This window comes from Carcharhinus amblyrhynchos, chromosome 5 (assembly GCF_965287045.1).
Source record: "Carcharhinus amblyrhynchos chromosome 5, sCarAmb.v2.hapA, whole genome shotgun sequence".
Lineage (NCBI taxonomy): Eukaryota > Metazoa > Chordata > Chondrichthyes > Carcharhiniformes > Carcharhinidae > Carcharhinus > Carcharhinus amblyrhynchos.
Genome location: NC_137328.1, coordinates 67,537,282 through 67,550,163, shown reverse-complemented (window position 1 = coordinate 67,550,163; position 12,882 = coordinate 67,537,282). Strand labels below are relative to the sequence as shown.

General features: G+C 41.6%; 1 protein-coding gene across 2 annotated transcripts in view; it reads left to right on the top strand.

Moving 5' to 3' along the window:
* LOC145343089 (sorting nexin-24-like) overlaps positions 1 to 12,882 on the top strand; it is a 147,788-nt gene that overhangs the window by 29,018 nt on the left and 105,888 nt on the right. The window lies entirely within an intron of this gene.

The following is a 12,882-nucleotide window of genomic DNA, read 5'->3' as shown; positions in this document are numbered from 1 at the left end:
ATTATACGCAAGGTGGAGGCTTTGGCAGGTCATTTTAAAGGTGTTGGCATTTATGTGAGGGAACCAGGTTGTGAAAGACTTCTTACCATGTGTGTTTGTAATATATTGAGGCTTATGGTTTTGATGGTGGTGTAACATAGTCAAACACATTGATTCTTTCCTTTGTAAGGTAAATGGCATTCATTCCCCTGAGTGAGTGATTGTGATATCAGTGTAAGAAGTTCTTTACTTAAAAGTTGTTCATCAGTGACTGACTGATGGCAGGTGTGAAATAGGAGGGTGGAGGCAGTGCTGTTTAAAAATAAGGGGTCTACTCTAAAGTTTCGGTTTATTCTCTCTCTTCCCCAGAAAGCAAAGAAGACTGGGTCATTGAATCCTTTCAAGAATGAGTTAGGTGAAGTCAAAGATTATAGGGGTTAGACAGGAAAGTATAGTTGAGGCTACAATTGGATCAACCATCCTCTCATCAAATAGCAGAGCAGGGGGCTACTCTAGCTCCTAATTCTTGTGTGATCTTGTCACGTTGGAAGAAGGGGAGGCCCTTGAGGGTTTAAGTTGAGAGGGAAAAAGAGTATGATAATGCTGGTTGTATTTTACACCTCCAAATAGCAAAGGAAAGGAATAAATCTGTAAGAACTATAGCGAAGTGATGGTAGTAAAGAAGGGGAGTAATTTCTGGAATGTATATGGCACAGTGGTTAGCACTGCTGCCTCATGCTGCCCGGGATCTGGATACAATTCCAGCCTTGAGTGATTTGTCTGTGTGGAGTTCTCCCTGTGTCTACATGAGTTTCTTCAGGATACTCCATTTTCCTTCCAAAGGCCAAAGATGTACAGGTTAAGTGGATTGACCATGCTAAATTGCACCTGAGTGTCCAGGGTTGGGTAGATTAACTTTGGAAAATGCTTGGGATAGAGGGAGGGGGTGGACTTGCATAAGATGCTCTTTCAGAGAGTCAGTACAGACTCAATGGGCCAAATAGTTTCCTTCTGCACTGTAGGGATTCTATCATTTAGGAGAACTTCCTTGATCGGAATACTCTAGGAAGGATGTGTGGCGGGAACTGGTGCCAGGGACTGAGATGAGCTCAGGAGCTTGTCAGTGAACACCCAGGCAAGAGATCAACCTGTAAGGTGTGAATTGGAAATGCAGAAGAGCAAAGAACAATCTAAAGTAGAACTTTGAAATTGGAAGAGGGCTAATTTCAATGGTATGAGTGTGAGTGGTGATCTAGCTAGTGTGAAATGGAACCAAGATTGACAGTCAAAGATCAGCCATTGTTCCATTATAATTCTTCTTAGAGGAGGGGAATCTGATCAACTATTGGCAGAATCGGAGATATTTTTGGATGGGTGAAAACTGACAGCTAGGATGTACTAGAAAGACAGGCTATGCTTATAGTTTTAACCTAGTCATTAACCCATTTCTTAAATATAAAAGATATTTTATATCTTCCTTGACCCTTCTTTCCATTTGAACTTCTGCAATCTCCCCTCCTTTTCGATATCCTGGGATGTGGAACTTCCTCCCAGATTTGTGCCCATCTCTCCACTGCTGCTGCTGCTTTCCAGTTCTTCCATCTGGTTTCACTCTATCTGCAAGCTCCTGCCATTGTCACTAAGCTAATTTTATATCCTAACATCTGGCGCTGGCATTGCACATGGTAAATAATTGAAGTATGCCCAAAGCTCCATTCTTGGATTCCCTTCAACTGTTGATGTGTAGTCCCTCAGAGCATTCTCCACAATGATGGGCAAACTTCCTTTACTGTTTTTACACTTTGTTCCAGCACTGTTGTGTTTTGAGATCAAATCCTGCAGGAGACAAAATTTCCTTAGGTTCAGCATCAGCTAGAATAAAGTAACTCTTCAGGAACCTATTCTCTCCCTTTCCAGCTGCTTACTCAGTCTAAACTGTTGGATGTTTCATCTGGGATGCAGAGGAACCTGGAGTGGGAGGGTGAGAATCCAGTCATCATGGTTCGTGTGGGTGCCAACGACATAGGCAAAATAGGAACTAAGGATCTGCAGAGGGAGTATGCAAAGCTGGGAACCAAATTAAAAAGCAGAACCAACAAGGTGGTTATCTCCTGGATTACTACCTGAACCATGTGCAAATTGGCAAAGGGTAGATAGGATTAAAGAGATGAATGGGTGGCTCAGGGATTGGTGTGGGAGGAATGGGTTTGAATTTATGGGGCATTGGCACCAGTATTGGGGAAGATGGGACCTGTTCAGATGGGATGGTCTTAGTCTGAATCGTGCTGGGACCAGAGTCCTGGTGAATCGTATAACTAGGACTGTTGATAGGGCTTTAAGCTAATTTGGGGGGGGAGGGTGCAGGGGTGGGGGAAAATTACAAATCTAAAGTGAAGGAGAGGGTGCATGTGCAGGTAGATGTTGAGGATGTCCCAATAATAAAAGGAGTAGGAGGCATGAGAGAGGTTAGTAGCATTTCTACAAATAAAGGCTGGTATAAAGACACTGTACCTGCATGCATGAAGCATTCGGAACAAAGTGAATGAGTTGATGGCGCAAATCAGCACAAATGGATATGATCTAGTGGCCATTACGGAAACGTGGTTGCAGGGTGACAGGGACTGGGAGCTGAATGTCCGGGGGTATCAGGTGTTTAGGAAGGATAGACGGGAGGAAAAAGAGGGTGGGGTAGCTCTGTTAATTAAGGATAATATCAGGGCGGTAGTAAGGGAAGATATAGGCTCCAAAGAGCAAAACGTGGAATCGTTGTGGGTGGAGATAAGGAATAGTATGGGGAGGAAGACACTGGTTTGTGTGGCCTATAGGCCCCCAAATAATAACTTTGAGGTGGGATGGGCTATAAACAAGCAAATAATTGATGCATGCAGAAATGGAACGGCGATAATTATGGGGGATTTTAATCTGTATTGATTGGATGACCCATGTCGGACGCAGTGGGCTTGAAGAGTTCTTGGAATGCTGTCGGGATAGTTTCCTTGAACAGTATGTGATGGAACCTACGAGGGAGAGAGTTATCTTAGATCTGGTGTTGTGTAACAAGGCAGGTAGAATTAGGGATCATCTTGGGACGAGTGATCATAGTATGATTGAATTTCAGATGCAGATGGAGGATGAGAAAGTAGGGTCCCGAACCTGTGTCCTCTGTTTGAACAGAGGGGAGGATGATAGGATGAGAACGGAATTGGCGAATGTAGATTGGGAAAAGCAAATTGCATGGAGGGTGTGGAAAGTCTGCAGAGAGATCTGGATAGGCTGAGTGAGTGGACGAGGACCTGGCAGATGGAGTATAATGTTAGCAAGTGTGAGGTTATCCACTTTGGCAGAAATAATAGTAGGAGGGATTATTATTTAAAAGGTGAAAAGCTGCAGCATGCTATGGTGCAGAGGGACCTGGGGGTCCTTGTACACGAGTTGCAAAAACCCAGTCTGCAGGTGCAGCAGGTGATTGAGAAGGCAAATGGCGTGTTGGCCTTTATAGTGAGGGGGATAGAATATAAAAGTAGGGAGGTCTTGCTGCAACTGTACAGGGTGTTGGTGAGGCCGCAGCTGTAGTACTGTGTGCAGTTTTGGTTGCCGCACTTGAGGAAGGATATATTGGCCTTGGAGGGAGTGCAGAGGAGGTTCACTAGGCTGATACCGGAGATGAGGGGGTTGGACTATGAAGAGAGACTAAATAGACTGGTTTTGTACTCGTTGGAGTTTAGAAGGATGAGGGGGGATCTTATAGAGACGTATAAGATAATGAAAGGGATGGATAGGGTAGCGGTAGAGAGATTCTTCCCTTGTAGAAAGGACAGCAGGACTAGAGGGCACAGCCTCAAGATAAGGGCGGGGGGGGTGCAGTTTAGATCAGAGTTGAGGAGGAACTTCTTCACTCAAAGGGTGGTGAATCTCTGGAATTCTCTGCCTGTTGAAGTGGTGGAGGCTACCTTGCTAAATATATTTAAGTCTCTGGTAGGTAGGTTTTTGACAGACAAGGGAATTAAAGGTTATGGGGAGAAAGCAGGAAAGCGGAACTGATCCACTTCAGATCAGCCATGATCTTATTGAATGGCGGGGCAGGCTCGAGGGGCTAAATGGCCTATTCTTGCTCCTATTTCTTATGCTCTTAAACTCCCAAGTGTGCAAACATCTTCAATCTGATCTGAACTTCAAATCTGACAACTGTTCCATTGCAAGAATGCTTCCTTTCACTGCCCGCCACTGCCGCAGAGGATCACCTGCTTACAAATCTCCATTTTCCCCCTCCCTCCCGTTGCTAACACCCTAAATAGGATTTGTGAATTAAGTGTCAGTGGTGGGATTTTTCAAATAGCTTTCTTAATTGATTGAATTTTGAGATGTGTTGAGGCTCTAAGTTTGATTATCAGAATTCTGCTGACGTTAAAAACTATTCATATGGAGTGACTTGGTTAAGGATCCTATCATTCTTAAAATTTAGAACAGGTTCAGAAATCTTCTCTGAAGACTTGTTGTCACAATCTTTCATAATTTCAATTATTTATAATATAAAGTAGGAAATGGCCCCAACCCCATCCATTGTACAGAGGAATACTCTCTTTGGTTAAGTTCACTATAAACAGCTAACACTGCCTATTTAAGTATCACCTACTTGCGGGGGGGAAGCGGTGGGCAGTGATAATTGGTTTCCAATGTTGCTTTTCTGTTGGTAATTACCAGAATACACAGCATTCCAAATGTGGTGCCGTTGCAGACTAATGCATTCTTCTAATACCTGTTTCATTGTCTGACAATTAGCACAGCAGCATGCATTAATATAATGCCCAGTTTAGTTGGCTGTGCAAAGAGTTTATAAACAGTGCTGGCAAAGGGCAGTCAGCTGTGTGGTTAGTCAGATGCTCAGCATCCACTTTGGGGAAATTGAATTAAGTTTTTAATTGGGGAAAACAATATTGGCATTTATATGGTAAATATAAGAAGTGATGAACTTGATGTGAAATGCATCAAGACATTAAATCTGATGGTTTTATTCAGATAAGCTAGGTGTAGAAGTAGTTTATTTATTAACTGCTGTATGTTGGTATGGCTGGTAATTTGATTTCAAATAATTCTTCAGCATGTATTTCTCAAACTTGTAGATTGAGGGGGAAGTTCTTATTTTGTGTTCAGAATAAGGAACAACAGCATTCTGGTGGCTGTGGTTTGGTGGAGTTAGTAAGTGGCACATCAAGGATGAAAAGGAATAAATAGGATTTGTGAAGAGTTTTGAACAGCACAACTTTTGGTTACTGTGATTTGCACCAAACACTTACAGCTGCCCTTAATAAGAATTCATTGTTTTTAAATTTATTTGTTAGTGTCACAAGTAGGCTGATATTAACACTGCAATGAAGTTGTAGTGAAAATTCCCCTGGCTACCACACTCCAGCATCTGCTCGGTTACACTGAGGGAGAATTTAGTATGGCTAGTGCACCTAATCAGCATGTCTTTCGGACTGTGGGAGAAAACCGGAGGAAACCTACGCAGACACTCAGGGAATGTGCAGATTGTGCACAAACAGTTACCCAAGCTGGGATTTGAACCCAGGTCCCTGACGCTGTAAGGCTGCAGTGCTAATCATTGTATCGCTGCGTGGTACAAAATTAGTTAAAGGATAGGAGGCGAAAGTGGTGAATGGCAGATTGTTCTCTTTAATTGGATAAACCGTGTGCTGTGGGGTCCTCCAGGGATTAGTAATGGGACTATTGTTTATCTTCTACAAAAGGATTTGTACAGGTTTGTGGATGATGAACTTGGCAACGTTGTAAATTGTGGTTAATATAAGATGGAGACACAATTTAATGATGTGAAATGATGCATTTTGTCAGGGATATGCAAATGCAGAGTGGTACAGTTAAGATCCCCGATATTAGGGATTGGCTGCTTGGACCTACGACAGCATGGCCTGGGAGATGAGCATCGTTGCGCTAGAGACTTTGCTGTCAGCAGGGTTTTTGGGTTGGAATACCTCTACGGAGGGGGAGCTGGCCGTCTTCAGTCTGGAGCTTTCCTGAGCAGAATAGCAGGATTTCAAGGTTGGCCGAGTGTCTGCCAGCAGACAGATTGTACCTATCTGGGTTCGGAGAGTTTCCCTCACCTCTATTCCGAATGCACCAACAACACCAGACATGGGATACAATTTGGAGGAGATAGCTACATTTGTATCCATTAGTTATATCTGTGCTGGGGGAAACGCGAAGACTCTTTCTCCATTTTCCCTCTCTTTTTGGCGCGATGTTGGTGCTGCATTGTACTGACGTTTTCATGTCTGATTATGCATAAGCAATTGTACCAACCGCAAATTTCTGTTAGGACAATAAAAGTGTGTGAAATTGAGGGTTGTGAAGATCTGGAATACTACTGAGAAAAAGCAGTGGCATCAGGTTCTATAGCAACTTCCAAAAGGCAATTGGGTGTGGTCTGGTGGAAAGCGAGATGTGGAATTGGATTTGCTGCGTATTGAATTGGTTCATGTGATGAATGGTTTTCATTGCAACAGATTAATTTTATTAATAGCATGATTGAGCAAGAAAATCGGCCAGTGAAACATGCTTGAACTGAACTAGTTGTGATTCAGAGCACCAGTGGATTTTGATGTTTGTTTTGTACTGAAGTTACATTTATGACGAGCTTTAGAAGTTCAGCTTTGAAAACAAAAGTATTGCTATGATGATCAGACCTGGTTCAGTCATTGGGCTGAGAAATGAAAGACTGCCTAAACAGAAGGATTGAGTTTTTTTTTGTTTGCACTTTGTTACATCTGAAGTTTGTCCAGCAGGTGTCATCAGTGAGGTACCTTGCCTCAGCCCTACATTTTATTTCTATGGTCTGGCACTGAGTGAAGGCATTATACTTATACAACATTTTGTCCATAAATGATTTTCATTTTACATACAATGGAAAGATTCGTATGTGTAAATCTTTTGTGGTCATATTTTATCATTGAGGGAGACAGAAAGCAGATGTGAGCCAGAGCTTTGGATGTCACCAGTTATAGTACTTTACAATTCCGAATTGGTTTATTCATGTAGGTTTTGGTATGGAGGTTTGTTCATTTAATTTTGAACAGAATACACCTAGATAGTCCACTTATCTGAGGCCAACTATAAACTGAACTGGACCAGCCTTCTAAATACTGACTACAAAAACAAGTCAGAGGTTGGCAATTCTGATTAACTCACCACCTGACTCTTCTCCCAACCCCCACAAAGTCTGACCACCACAAGGCAAAAGTCAGGAGTAGGGTGGCATACTCTCCACTTGCCTGGATGAGTGCAGCTCCAACAACACTCAAAGAATAACATCATCCAAGGCAAAGTAGCCTGTTTGGCACTCCACCACTGACACACAGTATCAGCAATATGTACCATCTACAAGACCCATTGCAGCAATTCACCAAGGCTCCTTCGACAGCACCTTGCAAACTCGTAACTCTCTCCTAGAAGAAGGACGGCAGATGTATAGGAATACCACCACCTGCAAGTTCCCCTCCAAGTCAAACACCATTCTGAGTTGGATCTATATCATGACTCCTTCACTCTGTGGTTCAAAATCCTGAATCTCCGTAAGTGTTGTGGGTGTACTTGCGCCACATGGACTGCAACAGTTCAAGAAGGCAACTCATGACCATTACCTTGAAGACAACTGGGGATGAGCAACACTGGCAAGGCCAGCATTTGTTGCCTACATCGAGCAAAAGAATAAATTTTTAATTAATGTCTCTTCAAGGCCATTCGTGCCCAAAGCATCCGCTTGATGTTATGAAATGTCTTAGATTCAAGAACTGTGTACAGTTCCTTCATAATACCATGTAGTAAAATGACAAGATAATGTAGGATAAATCTCAATTTGCAGATGATACAAAGTTGGGTGAGAGGATGAGCTGTGAGGAGGATGCTGAGATTCTTCAGTGTGATTTGTATGGATCTGTATGCATGGCAGATGCAGTAAAATGTGGATAAATGTGAGGTTATCCACTTTTGTAGCAATAATAGGAAGACAGATTATTACTTGAATAGGTGTAAAATGAGAGAGGTGGACACTCAGCAAGACCTTGGTTTCCTCATGTATCAGTCATTTAAAGTAAGTGCGCAGACAGTAAAGAAGGCATATGGTATGTTGGCCTTTGGAATGACGGCATTTAAGTGTAAGAATAGGGACGTTTTGCAACAATTGTACAAGGCATTGATGAGGCCACTGAGTATTGTGTGCAGTTTTGGTGTCCTTTATCTGAGGAAGGATGTCTTTGCTATAGAGGGAGTACAGTGAAGGTTTACCGGACTGATTCCTCAGATGGCAGATCTAAATTGGTTAGGATTATATTCACTGGAGTTTAGAAGAGTGGGGGGGGGGAATCTCATAGAAACATATAAATTTCTAACAGGATTAGACAGAATAGACTCAAAGAAAGCAGATTCACCATTAGCCTTCAAAAGGGAATTGCAAGCATATTTAAGTTTAAAAAAATCTACCAGGGCTATGGAGATAGAGGAGAGCGTGATCAGTTGGACAGCTCTATCATAGAGCCAGCACTGGCACCAAATGACCTGTGCGCTGTATCATTTGACAGGCTAGGAGAGGATCCTCTGTAGCGTACTGGGAAAGCAGATTGGATTTAATAAAGCATTTTCAGCTGTGGTTTTTTAATAAATATGTTGGGAGATTTAAGGACATTTAATCTATCACTGTTAATCTATATTGGTTGTTATATCAAATCTCTTGATTTTTAAGTTTGTCTCATTATGAAATGGTGGGGCTGTGTCTGCAAACAATTTTCAGACATTTTTTGATTGGCTCTGCTAATTCCCCTGACACTAGAGTCAATTTACCATGGCCAGTCAACCTAACCCGCACATGTTTAGTGTGTAGGAGGAAACTGGAGCACCCAGAGGAAACCCATGCAGACATTGGGAAAATGTGCAAACTCCATACAGTGACCCGAGGCTGGAATCAAACCCGGATCCTTGGCACTGAGGCAGTGCCAACCAGTGTGCCACCATGCCATCCAAACACTTTTTAATTTCAAGTCTTCAATTACTGGAACATTCTTTGTAATTCACTTCCACACCATCTCTTAAAGGCTTTATGTCCCTCCTAAAATGCGATACCCAGAATTGGACCCTATACTCCAGTTCAGGCCTAAGCAGAGTTTTATAACAGTTCGTCATAACTTGTCTTTAGTTTTGTACTCGGTCACCTGAATTTTCGCTCTCGTTTCACTCAGACCACTAACGGAAATGGTGCAGAGGCAGCCAATGGGAGGCGAGGGCAGATTGTTTAACTATATGAAATAATAACAGCATTCTGATTTTGTTTTGGAGGTGGGGGCAAGCTGGTAATAAAATAGATCTCGAAGAGAGCATTTGTCATTTTGGACAAAATTGACTTGTAACTACTCTTGCCAGTGTTTTTTGCCTACCCGAAACATGAAAAAAATGTTGCCCTGAGACTTTGTCCTGGTTGTAATAATTATGGGACAGCAAAAAACAGCCCTTTTATCCTCCATACTTCAGATAAGAGCTCATGGCCTTCTGCCAGCTCTGTGTAGCTCCTCCTTGATGTGGAGATGCCAGCGTTGGACTGGAGTTAACATAGTAAAAAGTCTCTCAACACCAGGTTAAACTCCAACAGGTTTATATGGTAGCAAAAACCACTAGCTTTCAGAGTGCTACTCCTTCATCAGGTAAGTGGGAGTTCTGTTCACAAATGCTAGCGGCTTTTGCTACCAAAATAAACCTGTTGGACTTTAACCTGGTGTTGTGAGACTTCTTACTGTGTAGCTCCTCCTTTCCAACCCTTGATTCTCCATACCTCATCCACATGGCCCTTTACAAGCTATATGTCAACTTGGTGCCAACTCATGACACCCACCATCCTTTGCCCTGCATGCCACCTCACGCAGTATCCATCATTGACAAAACTCAAAAGTATTTTATTTCATCACGCTATGATGATCCTGTGCAATTAAAAAGTATGTGTATCATGTTTCTTGCAGAGGGTATGTTAATATTGAGATCTAGTTTGCAAGATACTGATTTGTCTAAGAAATCTTTTCATTTTGGTAGCTGGGCAAACAGGATAAGTATCTGGGGTTATTTTAAATTGACCTAATACTTTTGTTTACATGAGTTTCCCTTGGGATTTCAGAGTAGAGTTTTAATTAGATTGATTGACTGCGACCAAGTCATGTGCTAATGGGAGAAGCTAAGCTTGTAGGGAAGATGCCCAGTGTCTCTTTCATTTTGAAAAATCAAGCAGTTTGCACTTAAAAGAAGCAAGACCTCACCGTCTCATTTGTGTACACTCTCCAGTCGTGCTGTGAGGGCTTTAGGACTGGCAATCCAAGTACAAGCACGCAAACGTGTGTTTTGCTATTGATTTTGAAGAGGCCTTTTAAGTCTGTAAGAGGACTATTGCTTGAATTGGAATTCATAGGGATAGGTTAGCAGTTAAGAATTGCATCACTATTTAAGTATTGTTCAATTGTTAAATGTTAATTCATTTGCCATAGTTAAACTGTGTTGTTAAATAAAGTTTGCTTTGATAAAAGTTTCCCAGTTTTTCAGCAGAATTGTACTGACAGTGAAACATCATACCCTCACAATGCCAAAGTAGCAAATTTTTGGGGTCTAGACTTCATAATATACCTCAGGTGTTCTTATCACGTACTCTAACAGTACCATGCCATGGCTACTAAGTAGCTGTCACAACTTAACTATATTTAAAAAAAATTGATTAAAGCCCATTCAATACATTTCAATTCCTTCAATTATTTTACATGAACATCAAAGACAAATAACCTCTTTACAACCACTTGCAAGTACAATCAAATTGTGAACTAAAGATCCCATGTGATTAAGTTTGTGGAACCAGTCGAGCAAAAATAATACCATATTGATAGCAGTGGGCTTTTTTTCAGTAAATATCTACTGAAATTGCCAGCACTCTCTTTTTTAATAGCAAGCTCGCTGTTTTACTTTAAAGGGCAGTGAATTTAAATGACAAGCTTGACAGTTCCATGGACCATATCCACTTTTTAAGCACATTCGTATCTACTCTTGACAATCCCAAAGGACTACTTGATCCCACCAAATTACACCAATAGATTTTGACCATTTCAATCAAATTCATAAAGGCCATGGGCTCCAAAACTGGGAAATCTCACCCGAAGTCAACAGACCTTTGCACGGTTCCCTCCCGCTCACTAAGATTCCCATGGCAAGTGGGATAGGAAAATAATTCCCCCAGATGAGTTGTGTTTCAGGAACTTGGTTGACCAAAAATTGCTTCTGTTTGAAGGCAGCCGCACTAGTACCTTTATGAATTCTGTGTGCAAAATATGTCCCAGTCCTGCCTCACCACTCTCCCTCAGCCCGGTGAAATTGGTGTGGCACAGATACAGGGGCAAGAATTCTTGGCATTGAGCCCTTCCAACTTTGCAAAAATTCAGGCTTATGTCTCTGTCTCTGTTTTATAAAGCCTAGAATCCTGTATGCCTTCTTCCCTCTTAAAAAGGATAGCAGAACTAGAGGGCACAGCCTCAAAGTAAGGGGGGGGTGGTGCAGTTTAGATTGGAGTTGAGGAGGAACTTCACTCAAAGGGTAGTGAGTCTGGAATTCTCTGCCCATTGAAGTAGTGGAAGCTACCTCATTGAATATATTTAAGTCACAGGTAGATAGATTTCTGATAGACAAGGGAATTAAGGGTGATGGGGAGAAAGTGGGAAAGTGGAACTGATCCACTTCAGATCAGCCATGGTCTTATTGAATGGTGGGGTAGGCTCGAAGGGCTAGATGGCCTACTCCTTCTCCTATTTCTTATGTTCTTATGTAACTCCTTTATCAAACATCAACAACTTGTGCACATAAACCCCAAGCTTTCTGTTCCTGCACTCCTTTAGCATTGTAACCTTTGTTCTATATTGCTTCTTATTCTTCCTATCAAATCATAACACTTCAACATTCTCTGCGTTAACTTTCATTTGCCATGAACCCTCCCATTCCACTAACTTATCTATTTCCTCCTGAAGTCTTTCAGTATCCTCACACTTCCAAGTTTCTGCCGTTTACAAGCTTACGTATGCTCTTAAATTATGCTCTGCACACCCGAGCCTGTGTTATTAGTATAGATCCAACAAAAGCGGTGCTCCTAAACTGACGCCTGGAGAGACTCCCATTCCAGTTAAAAAAGACAATTATTGGTAGTCAAAAAACAACCAGTACTTCTTATCTTGCTAACTTTGAACCATTGTCCTTTTTTTTATTTCATCAGCTTGCCAGCAAAGTTGAAATCTATTATCTAGCACTGTAACAATACCTTTTTGGAAGGTCCACATACACCAGATCAATGGCATTACCTTCTTCAACCATATTCATTAAAAACTTAGTCAAATTAGTTGAATTCTAGCATAAATTTATTGCAAGCAAAAGACCTTTAAATCCATGTTTTGTCCAGTGACTTAATTTTCTCCCAAATTATCATTTTCTGAAGCTTTCCTGCCACTGAAATTAATTAAACTGACAGGCCTGCAGTTGCTAGTTTTATCCTTGCACCCGAATGTGACATTTGCAATTTTATAGCCCCTGGTGGTACTCCTGTATTTAAATATGGTTGGATGGTAAATTTCTCCAAATTCCACCTTCACTTTTTTCTCTCTGCATATCATCTCGTTCTGCTGACTTGTGTACAGTTAGTCTTTCTAATATCTCTTTATCCATTGTTAGCCCATCCAGTATCATGATCAGTTCCTCTATAATGGAATCCATAGATACAAAACTTGTATATTCTGTAATGGACCCCAGCTGAAAAGGGAATCCAGAAGCGCAAACAGAAATGCAAGTGACCCTCCCAATTTCTAAGGAAATAAAACTGAAACAGAGATT